General features: G+C 38.2%; 1 long non-coding RNA gene across 1 annotated transcript in view; it reads right to left on the bottom strand.

The window, feature by feature from the left end:
* LOC309530214 overlaps positions 1 to 11,845 on the bottom strand; it is a 43,645-nt gene extending 31,800 nt beyond the window's left edge. The window contains exon 1 of the long non-coding RNA XR_014218687.1: positions 11,621 to 11,845. This is a non-coding gene — a long non-coding RNA (uncharacterized lncRNA). The remainder of the gene's footprint in view (positions 1 to 11,620) is intronic.
* Between the last annotated feature and the right edge of the window lie 925 nt (positions 11,846 to 12,770).

Below are 12,770 nucleotides of genomic sequence, written 5' to 3'. Positions count from 1 at the left end.
GTAAATTTTCATTGGAAAAATATTGCAGGGTATGGAGTTATGCGACCCCTGAGCCAAGGAGAAAAGCAACTATACAACTTTTATAAGGCATCTGAAGGCAACCCTGTATAGGGAAGTTTTTTTAAAATTTCAATGCTTTCTTATGCTTTTATATATGTTGGAAAACACCAACATACATGGCTAGGGCAACCCAGTGAAATGGGTGGGGTATAAATAATAAAATGATTATTATTATGGAATAGGAGGTCCCTATTATCATTGGAGAAATGTTGGAGGGTATACATCTCTATTTCCAAATTCTATGTACACAAGCCTTCTGTAGTTCCCTGTATAATGCTATACCATTATACACAGAGCTTCTGTTTCACCAGCCCAGATGAAAGGGCCACTCTTGGGTCCCAAAAAGGGATTTAAAGTTTAAAATGAGTCAAAGGATCACTGGACTTTAAGAATCATCATCACCATAATTTATTATTTATACCCCACCCATCAGGCTAGGTTTCCCTAGCCACTCTGGGCAGCTTCCAACAAAAGATTAAAAATACATTAAAACATCAGCCATTAAAAACTCCCCTAAAAACTTCAGGTGTCTTCTAAATGTAAGATAGTTGTTTATCTCTTTGACATCTGATGGGAGGGCGTTCCACAGGGCGGGCGCCACTACTGAGAAGGCCCTCTGCCTGATTCCCTGTAATTTCGCTTCTCACAGTGAGGGAACCGCCAGAAGGCCCTCGGAGCTGGACCTCAGTGTCCGGGTTGAAACTTTTAAATATATAAATACTCTGCCAGCTCTTTTATATAGATTAGATAACATGATTACATTATCAGTTTATTTCCTCTACCTAAACATCCCCAATAGATTAACCAAAAATAATAGCCTTGATTCAAAGATTCCCCATCATGAGGAAAGTGAATTGGGTCACACATGGGTCAGGTCACAGAATTTCTCTGCAGTTTCAGCCACAGTTTCCCTCAAAAACCACTCCAGGGACTTTGGTACCCCTTAGAGTGGCGTTAGATGTGTCATAGGAGTTGCAAGTGATGTATTAATAAAGCCCATCCTACAGTCTGCACATAGAGCTAAATATTTAGAATTCCACAAATTGTTGATTTTTACCACAGAAAGTCAAGACAAGCATTACTCGGCACTGACCAGAATTCCACTATGTAACTTCTTCAAGTTAAGTGTTTTTTGTCATGTAAAAAAATGGCCAACAGTATCTAGTAGGTATTGTGGATTTTTCTGCGGCTTCTTCCTCCCCAACAGACTACAGGCATCAATCTCCCTCTCTAGCAAAATATAATTAAAGTAAAACAAAAAAGTAATATAAATGTAACATTACAAGTTACTTATCCCTCCTTTCTTTTTTGAAACAGGAGTTTAAAAGACTCCAAAGTAGCACATAGTCTGTAATCAGCCTCTTCCTGAATGCTGTAGTAAACAATTTTCATTTCTCTCTCTCACAAAAACACTGCTACAAGAGTAGTTTGCTGTTGTTGTTTTCATAGATGACAGAGATTTTCTCCATGCTATAACTCATCTTGTTTTGTTCACATCTTCTACTTTGGTTGAATTGAAATACAATTTTCAAAAAAAAAAAACCCCACAAAAAAGAAACTACTACTTTCTAACTTAAAAGAATATAGGCTGTTGGGCTTTGAAGTTAAAGAACTGCACTGACACACAGCCATCAAAATTTGAAACTTTTAAATATATGAGTTCATTTTTAAAATCATTTTAACTGGAGGTATGAGTAGCTAATAGAAAATTATTTTTCAGAAGTATAATATAAGCCTTTAAAAGTAAGTACTTCCTATTTCAAACCTTGCGCCTCGTTTATGAAACAATGAAGAATTTGGCACTGGAATGAGGAAACTGAGATATTACTTGAATAATTCTGAAATATTAATGGTGACTGGCTATGAATAAAGCTGCAAGTTCCTTATGGGCTTTCAAGCTTTTGCCATGTTTTCTTATGGTGTTTTTATTTTTGAAAAGGGAAAAGAACAATAGCATTCCTTTAAAATTTATAGCCCACGCCCCATGTGGAAGGCTCACGGTGGGTAACAGTAGATTAAAAACAATTACTACAGCCCATTAAAATGGAAGTTAAGATCCAATTAAACAGTTAAGAACATCATAAATATTAAACCGCAGCCCTCTGGCAGCTTAACCAAAGCCTCCCCAAATCAGCCCAAAATATTATTTGAAAGCAAATTTAATGAAGGCAAGGGAGACATGACCAAAGCTTATCTCCCCCCATCCCTCCAAATTGTGACTCTTTTAATATGCAGATATGAAATAATATGAAGCAGAATGCACAACCAAGTAAAATAAATAGCTAAACAAAAAGAAAGAAACCACGGTCCTATCAAATCTAAAGAGATGTCATATTGTTAATATTCCATCTGAGGCGTTCACTCCTATCAAATGTAATGCAACAGGAAACCCTCTACTGCAGTATTTTCTCATGCAGGCCTGTGCACTAATTATAACGCTCAGCGCTTGCAGCTACATGATAGCTTCCATTTGAAGGTGGCTTGCAGTTTTTCCTACAGAAATATCTCCAAGCCTGCATGGAAATAAGGCTGTAGCCACTGCAGGAGAAATGTATTGCTTTCAAAATTAAAAAATAAAGATGTGAATGCAAGCCAGAAACAGAAGGAGAGCAACGGGTAGCTTGTAGGCGCCCCTTTTCAAACGCATTAGTAGGTCAAGGCTCAATATCCCTCTGCTCTTTCAGTCTGTCCATGATCATCCCTGAATCCTTGCTTTACATGTTCCGGCTATTCCTGAAGCAGCTAAAAGTATGAGAACAGTCCACTTTGTAGGCCTCTGTCTCACAGATACATGGGACCTCTCCCCCCCCCCACTTCTTTTCACCACACATCTGAACTTGATGCATAGAAAATCCTCCTTACAAACTTGGCCAGAAATTACGGAGAAGCAGTTTACCATAGGAATACGTGCAGACTCTTGCTAATTTGCCTCTTGTTAAAAGAAAGTTCACCTCTAACAACTCTGGTTATCTTTCTGCCACACACTTAGAAGAATTTGACGCATCCTGTGTTGAATGTGCAAAAAACAGCAACAACACCCTGTTGGTTAAAGCGGTCACCAATATTCGAAAAAGGAGCACCTAATTTCTTTATAAACCAAAACAAATACGTTTTGTTAAAAGAGAGAAGGAAACAGTGGTTGTATATATATATTACTTCTTAAAATGTAGCTAAATCATTCTTCTTCTCAAATTGGATCGAAGCTGGTATGGGGGAAATGCATCAAAATGTCATATTTCATAAGAAACAACAGGCTAAAGACAGAAAAGATAGGGAATACAGCTCACCAGCAGTGGAAGCACACTGCAGAGTAAATGGGACACAGCTTGTTTTTCCCCCCTTCTAAATATGACACTTATTTAAGAAGTGAAAATGCCCACTTCCCTGGTCGTCTGCTACCAGGAAGCTTACACCATTTAAATTATTATTCAGATCATCTGAAAGTATAAATAGTGCATACCAAATTCACATGCTACTCACATGTAAGGCATAAGCATGTAAATGAAAGAGTCACAGACCCTCCAAGTGTCCCTATTTTCCAGGGACATCCCTGATTTAGAGAAGCCGTACCGGTTTCTGATTTCATCCGGGAGTGCCCAATTTTCCTTAGGATGTCCCTAATTTCACTGGAGAAATGTTGGAGGGTACTGCATTATCTAACCCCCAAGCCATCTGAAGGCAATCCTGTATAGGGAAGTGGTTTTTTAAATATAATGTTTAATGTTTAATGTTTTATTATGTTTTTTATATATGTTGGAAGCTGCCCTGAGAGGCTAGGGCAACCCAGTAAGATGTGTGGGGTATAAACAGTAAAATTATCATTATGGAATGGGGCCTCACTATTTTCATCAGATAAATGTTGGAGGATATGGAAGTGGGACTGTCCTTTTAGCCCTACCCCAGAAGTCACTTAGAAACAGCAACAACTATGCATTGTGTGCTGTTCTTTGAGCAGATAGTTCAATACATGAGCTCCTGCTGATTAGGGGCTCTGCGCAGTAATGGCGCATGGTCGTTTAGGTGCCCTGATCATGTTGAGTTGCTACTTGGAATCAGGAGCTTGTGCCTTGGGCTTTCAGCTCCCCAAACTGTGCCCAACCCTTGGTTACTGGGAAAGATGGATGGGATGGCACCACTCTTTGTGGTACAGGTCTCCGCGCCGCAGCTAAGCAATGTGGGCTGCAATGTCCTTCCGGAAAATTGAAAGCTGCCTTATACTGAATAATAAAAAAATTAGTCCCTCTGGCGCAGGACTGTTGACACCAGCTGGCAGGTACGAGACATTCCCAGTTCTGTGTGGAGATGCTGGAGATTGAACCAGAGAACATCTATCTGCATGCAGAGCAGATGATCTCTCAATATGTGAAGAGTCTTCCACCCATTCCTGCATTATACCCCAATGACATCAGAACCTGGTACAGCATCACAACTTCCCATACTGCTAGACTAGGGAGGTCTTGTTTTAGAAAGGTCATGTCATTTTACAAAGGACAGTTGTCTGTTTGAAGGTGCCCTCTGTTTCAAGGGCTGTCCAGTCCAAGTCTGGTTTAATCAAAAGGAACTACAAGAATGGAGAAAGTGACCATCAACAGCACTTGGGCAGCAGACAGAGCAGACCCCCAGGTCACCTCACAACCAGGTCTTCACCCATTGCAATGAGATGCACTGCATTCCTACTTAGCTTGTAGTCAATTATGTAGAAATTTGCATCTCCCTATATATCCATTCATCTATATAATTTTCTAAATTCATTTTTATTTGATTTTACAAAAATGAATTTATAACAGTGCCAAATGCATATCCGTATAAAGAGATTTCTCTGAATCTCTCAACCATCCATTCCATGTGTCCTAATGTGAACATTTTCAGCTACATATTATTTCCTAATCTATATTTTATATTCATCCATATTATCCATAATACCTGTTACATTACAAGTTGTATGAAAATCCTGCTAATGTTTTTATCTGCTTACAGTGGTCTCCTAAGTAAATTATATTTTTTCCCATTCTTTTTTAAAGTTTTTGTCCTCTTGGTTCCTGAGCTTTCTAGTCAGCTTTGCCATTTCAGCTTAGCCCATCAGCTTAGTTTGCTATTCCTCTCTGGTAGGGACTCTTTCTTCTTTCCACCTCTGGGAACATCTATATAAATTAAATTTCTGTCTTCTTTTATCCTCTTTCTGCTGATGCACTCTGTTGATGTGGGAAGCCATGGGCAGTATGAGAAGAGCTCATGCTTCTCTTTTCAGTACCAGCCATTACCCCAGTTTCTAGAGAGCTGGTGGTAGTATGGGGCAAAGGAAAAGTGCCCCAGAAAGACAAATGAGAATCTTCTCCCATGGTCCAGGGTTTTTCATGTTAACTAGGAGATTCAGGAAGCAGGAGCACTGCAATGCCCCCAGTGGTACCAGAGTCCAAAGGAATCTGCTCCAAGGACTGCATTTCCTCAGACTGGATTCAGATGGACAACAGATCTGGAATGTGCTGGGTATCATTCAAGAAGGAAAATAATGCTAAAACATGGGGAGACATGCATCCAGTCACTGATGTGGATGAAATGTGAGGACGGAAAAGACCAAAGAGGTGCTATCATGTGGTTTGTTTGCAAACTGCCCCATGGTGCTAGGAGCATGTAGCAGTGGCCCAATTACAAGTATGTATTATTTTGATCCAGTGTTGTTGCATGCATATAGAAAGAGCTACCTGCAATGCTCACGCATGCATGTGTTTGCTTCTCCACCAAAACAACTTCAGACTCCTGCTGCAAAAATGCATCATAACTCATCATAAGTCAATTGCACACACGAAAAGCGATTTAGAAAAATACATAGGGCATGCCACTCTTACCAGACTCAGTAACACCTTGGAAGACCACATAAGCCATAAAATGTGCCTTTTCTTGCCACAACACCAAACATATGACAGTTACAACATGTCAGTACGATATGTGAATGAAAGCCCACATCAGTAGTAGGATTTGGACACGGAAGAAGACCACATCTGGTAACATTTTTGCAATGATAGACAGGGAATGCAACCACACACACACACACACACACACACACACACACACACACTCCAACACCAACATACCATGCCAGAAACATAATGTCTGAATCAAGAAATAGACAGGCACTTTAAAAAAAAGAACAAAAGTGATTCCGCACCACACACACACACAAAAAGGCAGAGAAAAATAGCTGTAGAAATATTAAGCAATGCAGAATGCAAAGTTGGTTACTTATGGGAAGATTGCCACAGAGCAAACAAGGAAAACAGACCCATACTTTATTTATTACTTAAATAAATAGTTTGTACAGCTTGCATTTTTGTGCTCAGTTTTCTGACAATATAAATCCGGTTCCCCATCACTCCCTAATATCTATATTGTTTAAGGCTTTATATACTGCATGATTAGTTGGCAATGGTACTGTTCAATCTGTACTAATCTGTATGCATTTATATTGTCTGAGCAGTTCCCTAATTGGTTTCCATCCAAGTAATACCACAGAGAATAAGGTTACATGCTGAAAAGGGCCGAGGTGAGAGAGTGGTTAAAAGGGGAGTGCAAACTCTATTCCTGTTCCTATTAAGAATGCATTGCACATCTGCATTTTTCAAAACATTTCTAAAACTGCCTCTCTCTGAATAAATGGGAATTGTATACCAGCATGGGGAGTTTGTGTGTGTGGAGGGATGGAGGGAGAGGATCATTTGGGACAGCTCCACCCACTTTGCTTTCATTCATGGCTTGATACTGTACATATGGATTCTTTATGGGAAATGTTCTGAAAAATGAGCAATTTTCACACAAGGTGCATGGCATTTTATCTATAAAAGTGTGTGAAAATTGGGAGATGGAGGAGAGGTGAAAGCTCATTTTGACCATGGTGTTGCCACAATACAAATGACCAATTTTGCTTTCATGGCCAGATTTTTCAGACATCAACAAATGACAGTACAAAATGGAAAGGACAAAGTATTCAAGTCTACGCTGTCAGTTACAATTTCACCCAGATCGAGAGGAGAAAACGATGATCTAACGGGCCCACTTAGACTCAGTGTCTGTCTAATGGTCTTCCAGGTTCTTTAGATCCCTTAAATGATATCTACCATTCCATAATACAAAAGAGCTGCAACTCAGATTCTTGCTTGTTTGAAATCAATATAATTTTTTTCCATTGATGCCAAAAAGGAATAGAGTTACACCCGCTGAAATAAAATATGAACTCAACATTTTCTGAGTTTATTTAGACAAACAGGATCCAGACACAAACGTGTTTGGGGTCTGTGGAACAGATACACAACTACCAGAGAGAGTGGGGGAAAGGAAGCATTGGCTGTATATGTGTTTTCCGTCTGTTAAGAAAGTAAACGAAAAGCTCACATCCCTGTCAGACATACTGACGTATATTCTTGAAGACACACATGGAAGCTTATTTTAAAATCCAGAAAGAATAAAAGATTTATTTTCAGTGAATGATGCTGTGATTAATTTTGGTTTTTCATCATCATCATCGACCTTTTATTCGACCGTCAGTCAGAAAAAAAGTACATTTGTCAATACACAGTTAAAAGCTCCAGGAAGATTTTAGAACTTAGCCAACACTAAAATGGGCTAAACAGATAGCCCCATAAATTTTGGTTTTTGTGTTTTGCAAAATTGGGCAATATTGTAAAAATTACATCATCTCAGATATATTTTTAAGAGCATCCTCTGTTTTAGGCAACACAAGGATGTGAGTCTCAAGTGCACTAAATTCACCACTGCTGAGGATGGAAATTTATGAGAATTCATTTTGAAAGGAGAGCGTATGGGATTTCCATTCTGGAAAGAATGGGGGAAGGGAAGTACTCAGAATGCATTTCTGGTTAGTCAAACATGGAATACATTAGAAGAAATTTTTGAATTAAATATTAATGATCATGTGGACCATTAATCCAGTTTGGGTTTCGTTTTAGAGGCTTATAATGCAGTGACCCTCTAAGCTTAAGGAATGACATGCAGGTACATCCTGTTGAGGCCACTGGAAATTATTGCTCTGTAAGCATAGCCAGGTTGGCATCCTAATATGTTTTCTTTTTTTCCTGTGAGACTGTTGCCAAGTCTCATGAAGGTATAGATATATGACCCTTTTACAACACCAAATCTTTTCTGTTCTTTTTAAACACACGAGCCTATTTCTCTTCAGGTGCTCAATTCTAAAAGTCCCCCCAATGATTAAGAAAAGTAAAATTCTCCTTGTGTTTTCTTTTAAAGGTAAGTTACGTTAACAATGAACTTTATCCTGTAAAAGATTAGTCTTCTGTAAACCGTTAGGTCTGCAAGAAAACCATTAACATTCATTTTAAAAGTTGTTTTTGAAAATCTAGTAAGTACATGAATCACAAGATGGACTATATATATATATATATATATATATATATATTGACCCCTTTCTGATTTGATCACAGGAAACCAATTCCTTGCAGAAACGTCACTGCAACTTAATGTAAGCAAAACATTCCATTTATTTGTAGACATTATCTGTGCAAACCCTTCCTTCTTTGTGCAGCCTATTTTGCTTTATTTAATCTTTGGCTTAAGAAATCTGGGTGCAAAACTTGAGACTCTTTTGGGTCTCATTAAAAGTGGAGAAACTAATGTTATTTCATGTCTTCAGAAAAGTGCAATATCAAGTGGGGTCCAACATCTTTCATAAATGATCTGGATATTATAGAAAGATGGGGTGGGGAAAATCAATGAATATACTTGCATAGATAATAAATATGATCTTTCTGCATCACTGTAGCATTATAGAAATGCATTTTTCTTTTAAAAAAACACTTACCAATTTCCATTCACTTTTATTTCATGTCACTCGAGTTAAATAAATTAATAGACTCAACTGGTGCTTCACATTCTTCAGGTGATACTTAGGATTGTACTTTCAAGCTTTTTTATAAAGTTACCAAAATACATATAAAGATGGCTTGGATATTGATCATAGCAAATCATTGTGACCATAATCTCTCTGAGGGTTGACATTCATACAAATAAATTCCTTCCTATCATTTTTTTTTGGGGGGGGAATCAATAGATTTTCTATATGTACTTAAAAGGATAACTCTAAGTTTCCTTTGCAGTCATGTGATTCCAGGAAAGTGTGTCAGGCATCACTCACAATCTCACAACCTTAAATCTTGTTACGCAGGATGAATGTAATGTCTTCATTTACAATGCATTCCTATGCATGTCTACTCAGAAGTAAGCTTCCAGTCAATCAAATAGCCTTTTGGTATAAATTATTGTGAGGCAGTAAAGGTTTCAACCCTCAGCTATGCTGTAACATAGAATCTATGAGAGAAAGAGAAAGAGATAGAGAGAAGGAGATCACCACAGGGCAAAGGATAGCTAATCAATACTGGCAACTTTTTTCTACATGCCTCTGGAATCTTCCTAGGCCTGGCCCGATCTCAAAACCACCTCAGCAAAGGCTTAAAAAGGAGAATAAATGTACACAGAGGAGGATCTTGTCCTGCAAAAAAAAATATCTCTCAAGCTCAAGGGTTGTTTAACGTAACCACAGTTACTTAGTTGATCTTGCATTTGAGAGAACTTCTCATTTAACTCGCCCGCCTATAATAGGCAACTTTTCCCAACACAGAGTGAAAGGTCACTATTATATGTAAGGAAAATTAAGCCGATGTTCTCGGTTGCCTTACAGTTCTCCTAGTTCAACTACTCCAATAAATGAACATGTACTACAAGCCGAAGGGCTTTTTATTACAAATTTAATTCATTTCTCTAGACAACTGTGAAATTTGCCATTGACATTAGTCATTACCCCAAGGCGAACTAAAAGATGATCTCAGTTAATAAATGATCCTTAACAAGGAACACTCCCTATCTTCTCTGATATTGGCAGAGGCACATTTTATTAATGCAAGGCTTGCTTCCTGCCAGAACACTAGCATTCACGACTATTTGGTATACTTGTTTCCTCTTCCTGCTCCTGATATTAATAATTATGCAACGGGATAATTAACAACACAAAGAGACAGTACTCTGAGCTTGCAGCTAGATTTTCAGCATGTTAACCTTCTGGGAAATAAAGAACAGAAGCAAAGAGTCTAGCCAAATAAACCAATGCAGGTTGATTTCACAGTGTGTAAAAGGCTAATTATCTGTGAAAAGTCTGACCTCCAGTAACAAAATCACACAAATGTGCAGGAATTTTATTTTAAACAAAACTCAAGAGTCTTTTTTTTTTTTTTAGAGTATCAAGAATTCTCGTTAACTAGCTTGCGGAAGGATTTGCATATACATATATGTGTGGCAATGCATGCACACACACACACATATACACACACTGAGAGAGAAGTCCTCAACGATTTTATTTCATTAAAGAATTGTACTTATTAAGTGTGCACTCACACATAATAGCATCATGTAATAAATGGTAACTAGCTATTCACAACACCTGTGAAAGTATGGTAAAATAAACTCCCCCCCCCATACAGACACACTCTGCCACTACAATATAAACAAGATAAACCTAACATGTGACAGAAGTGGCTTAAGTGCATATTGTTTACTGGAGACAGGCTGCAATAAAATACAGGAAATATTATCACTTCTTTACAGATTCTATATGTAATTCATTCTGATATAAGAATATTTATCCACTAGCAGTAATAACAAAGCTACGTGGGGTGTTTGGTTTTCCCCCCCTCTTCATTCCAAGAAAAAAATAAATTGTATTTGCAAAAAGCAAACACATTACGGAGTGTGTAAAAATGCAATATTCCCATTTTCTAGTCAGAGTTCCAATTTATTGAAGTAACAGAGCAGAAAATGCACTGACAGCTGTTACATTTTATTGCGAATTAGTATATACGTTTTATATCCAGTGAGCAAATGCATGATACATTGTATTCCAGTAATTGCCACTGGCTTTCCAAATGGAAACTGAATGATCTTAGTGCAATTACACTCAGGAGAGTAAATGTAACAAGCCACAGTTCTACATTATAGCTCTTTAACAATGCGACGAATAGCATTCTTCTTTTTCACAAATAAACACATAAAAGGTCAAACCGCCGATCAATTATCTATAAGCATGAGGCAAAGACAAAATTAAGAGTACTGCATTAGAGAGGTCTTGTGTATCACAGGGTAGAAGATTAATAAGGATCCTGAGAAAGGCAGTGAAGTTTTCACCAGGCTGAAGTAGTTATTACTTCTACACAGCTTCAAAACTCCCCCCCCTCCTCTGGGTGAAGGGAAGTGAGGCTATAACTGAACAGTTGGGAAAGAGTTCTCATTTCCTATCAAATTCCAAACATTACAGCCTGTTAAGCAACTCTTCAGTTTAATCTTTTATATGTGCGAAGAAACAAACAAACATGGACGCATTGAAATATCTCTTTCTATATTTAAAGCATTTTCTCGCAGAGAGCATTTTTCATGACTGGAGATGTTGCTTCTCTAGGTTAGGAGATATTTTAAAAGATCCTATGTTAAGAGAAAGGAATAACTGCACATGCTAAGGAAAAAAACACCTTTTTTCTGTACTAACCTTCATCCCACCATCTTTTAAAAGCTTTTTCTTGGGCAACCGGTTCTGTGACAGCTTCTTCACCTTCATGCTCTACGGTGGAAACGCTTGGGGAAAGCCAGCAGTCTCCTCCCCTCTAGTGGCTACCGGCTCTATTTGCAACAACACAGAAAATGAAAGGCCTACAGCAGACCACCTCTGGGGCATTTGTGTAATTTCTAAGCTTACAAGAGAAAGAGAGAGAGAGAGAGAGAGAGAGAGAGAGAGAGAGAGAGAGAATAGACCAGGCAGCCTATCGCAGCAGCAAATAAAAATTATCAGTCATTTAAAACAATATGTTAGTGAGGACTACAACTTAATCAACACCAACCTGCTGACATAGATTTGCAATTTGAGCAGGTTATTAGTGATCGAATTAGCAACGTGTCACAACTTGTATCTGATTTATTAGAAGAACTGACTAATGCAAGAGGACTATAAAACAACACAGAAGACCATTTTCCCCCTCCAAAGCTCACTGGCTGTAACAGCATACAGCTCCTGAGAAAACGTAGAGGGAAATGCCAGGCGGCCTTACTGTGAATGCATTTATTTTGCATATGCATTTATGCTGCAATGCTTAAAATAAATAAATAAAAAGTCAAGGCCTGGTCACTGGACTAATGTGGCTAAATTTTCACAAGTAACAGAGCTGTTGTCTCCAAACTGATAGAATAAAACAAAGTCAAACTATTATCTATTTTTTGTTTTAGTGGTTGGAAAGGCAGGGGAGAGAATCACAAACTCACTTAAACTCTTTTAAATAATGTGGCTCCACAGAGGAAAAATGGACTGTTAATGACAATTCAGCGTTGTTTCCAGGTTGCATAAATACCAGGCCGTGTTGCATTTTAGCAGATAGCAACTATGTTCATGTAACATGTGACAGTGCTAGATGGGAATAAAGATATCTCTGGCGCAAGCACTTGTTTGATAGTTAAGTGACTAAGCATCATTCCTAACATCAAAGTAGCTATCAGCATCTATCAGCATCAAAGTACGGTAGCTTTCAGCATCTAGCATTACAACCTAGATGTTTCAGTGTCCCATATCATGGACATTTGCTTCCAGACAATTCCAAATGAAATCTGAGCTCTGAAAACTTCGCTTGGACAGAAAATTCATGCATGCA

This window comes from Podarcis vaucheri, assembly GCF_965113315.1.
Source record: "Podarcis vaucheri genome assembly, chromosome: 4".
Classification (NCBI taxonomy): domain Eukaryota; kingdom Metazoa; phylum Chordata; class Lepidosauria; order Squamata; family Lacertidae; genus Podarcis; species Podarcis vaucheri.
The sequence above is the reverse complement of the archived record's forward strand: the minus strand, read 5'-3'. Positions and strand labels throughout refer to the sequence as shown.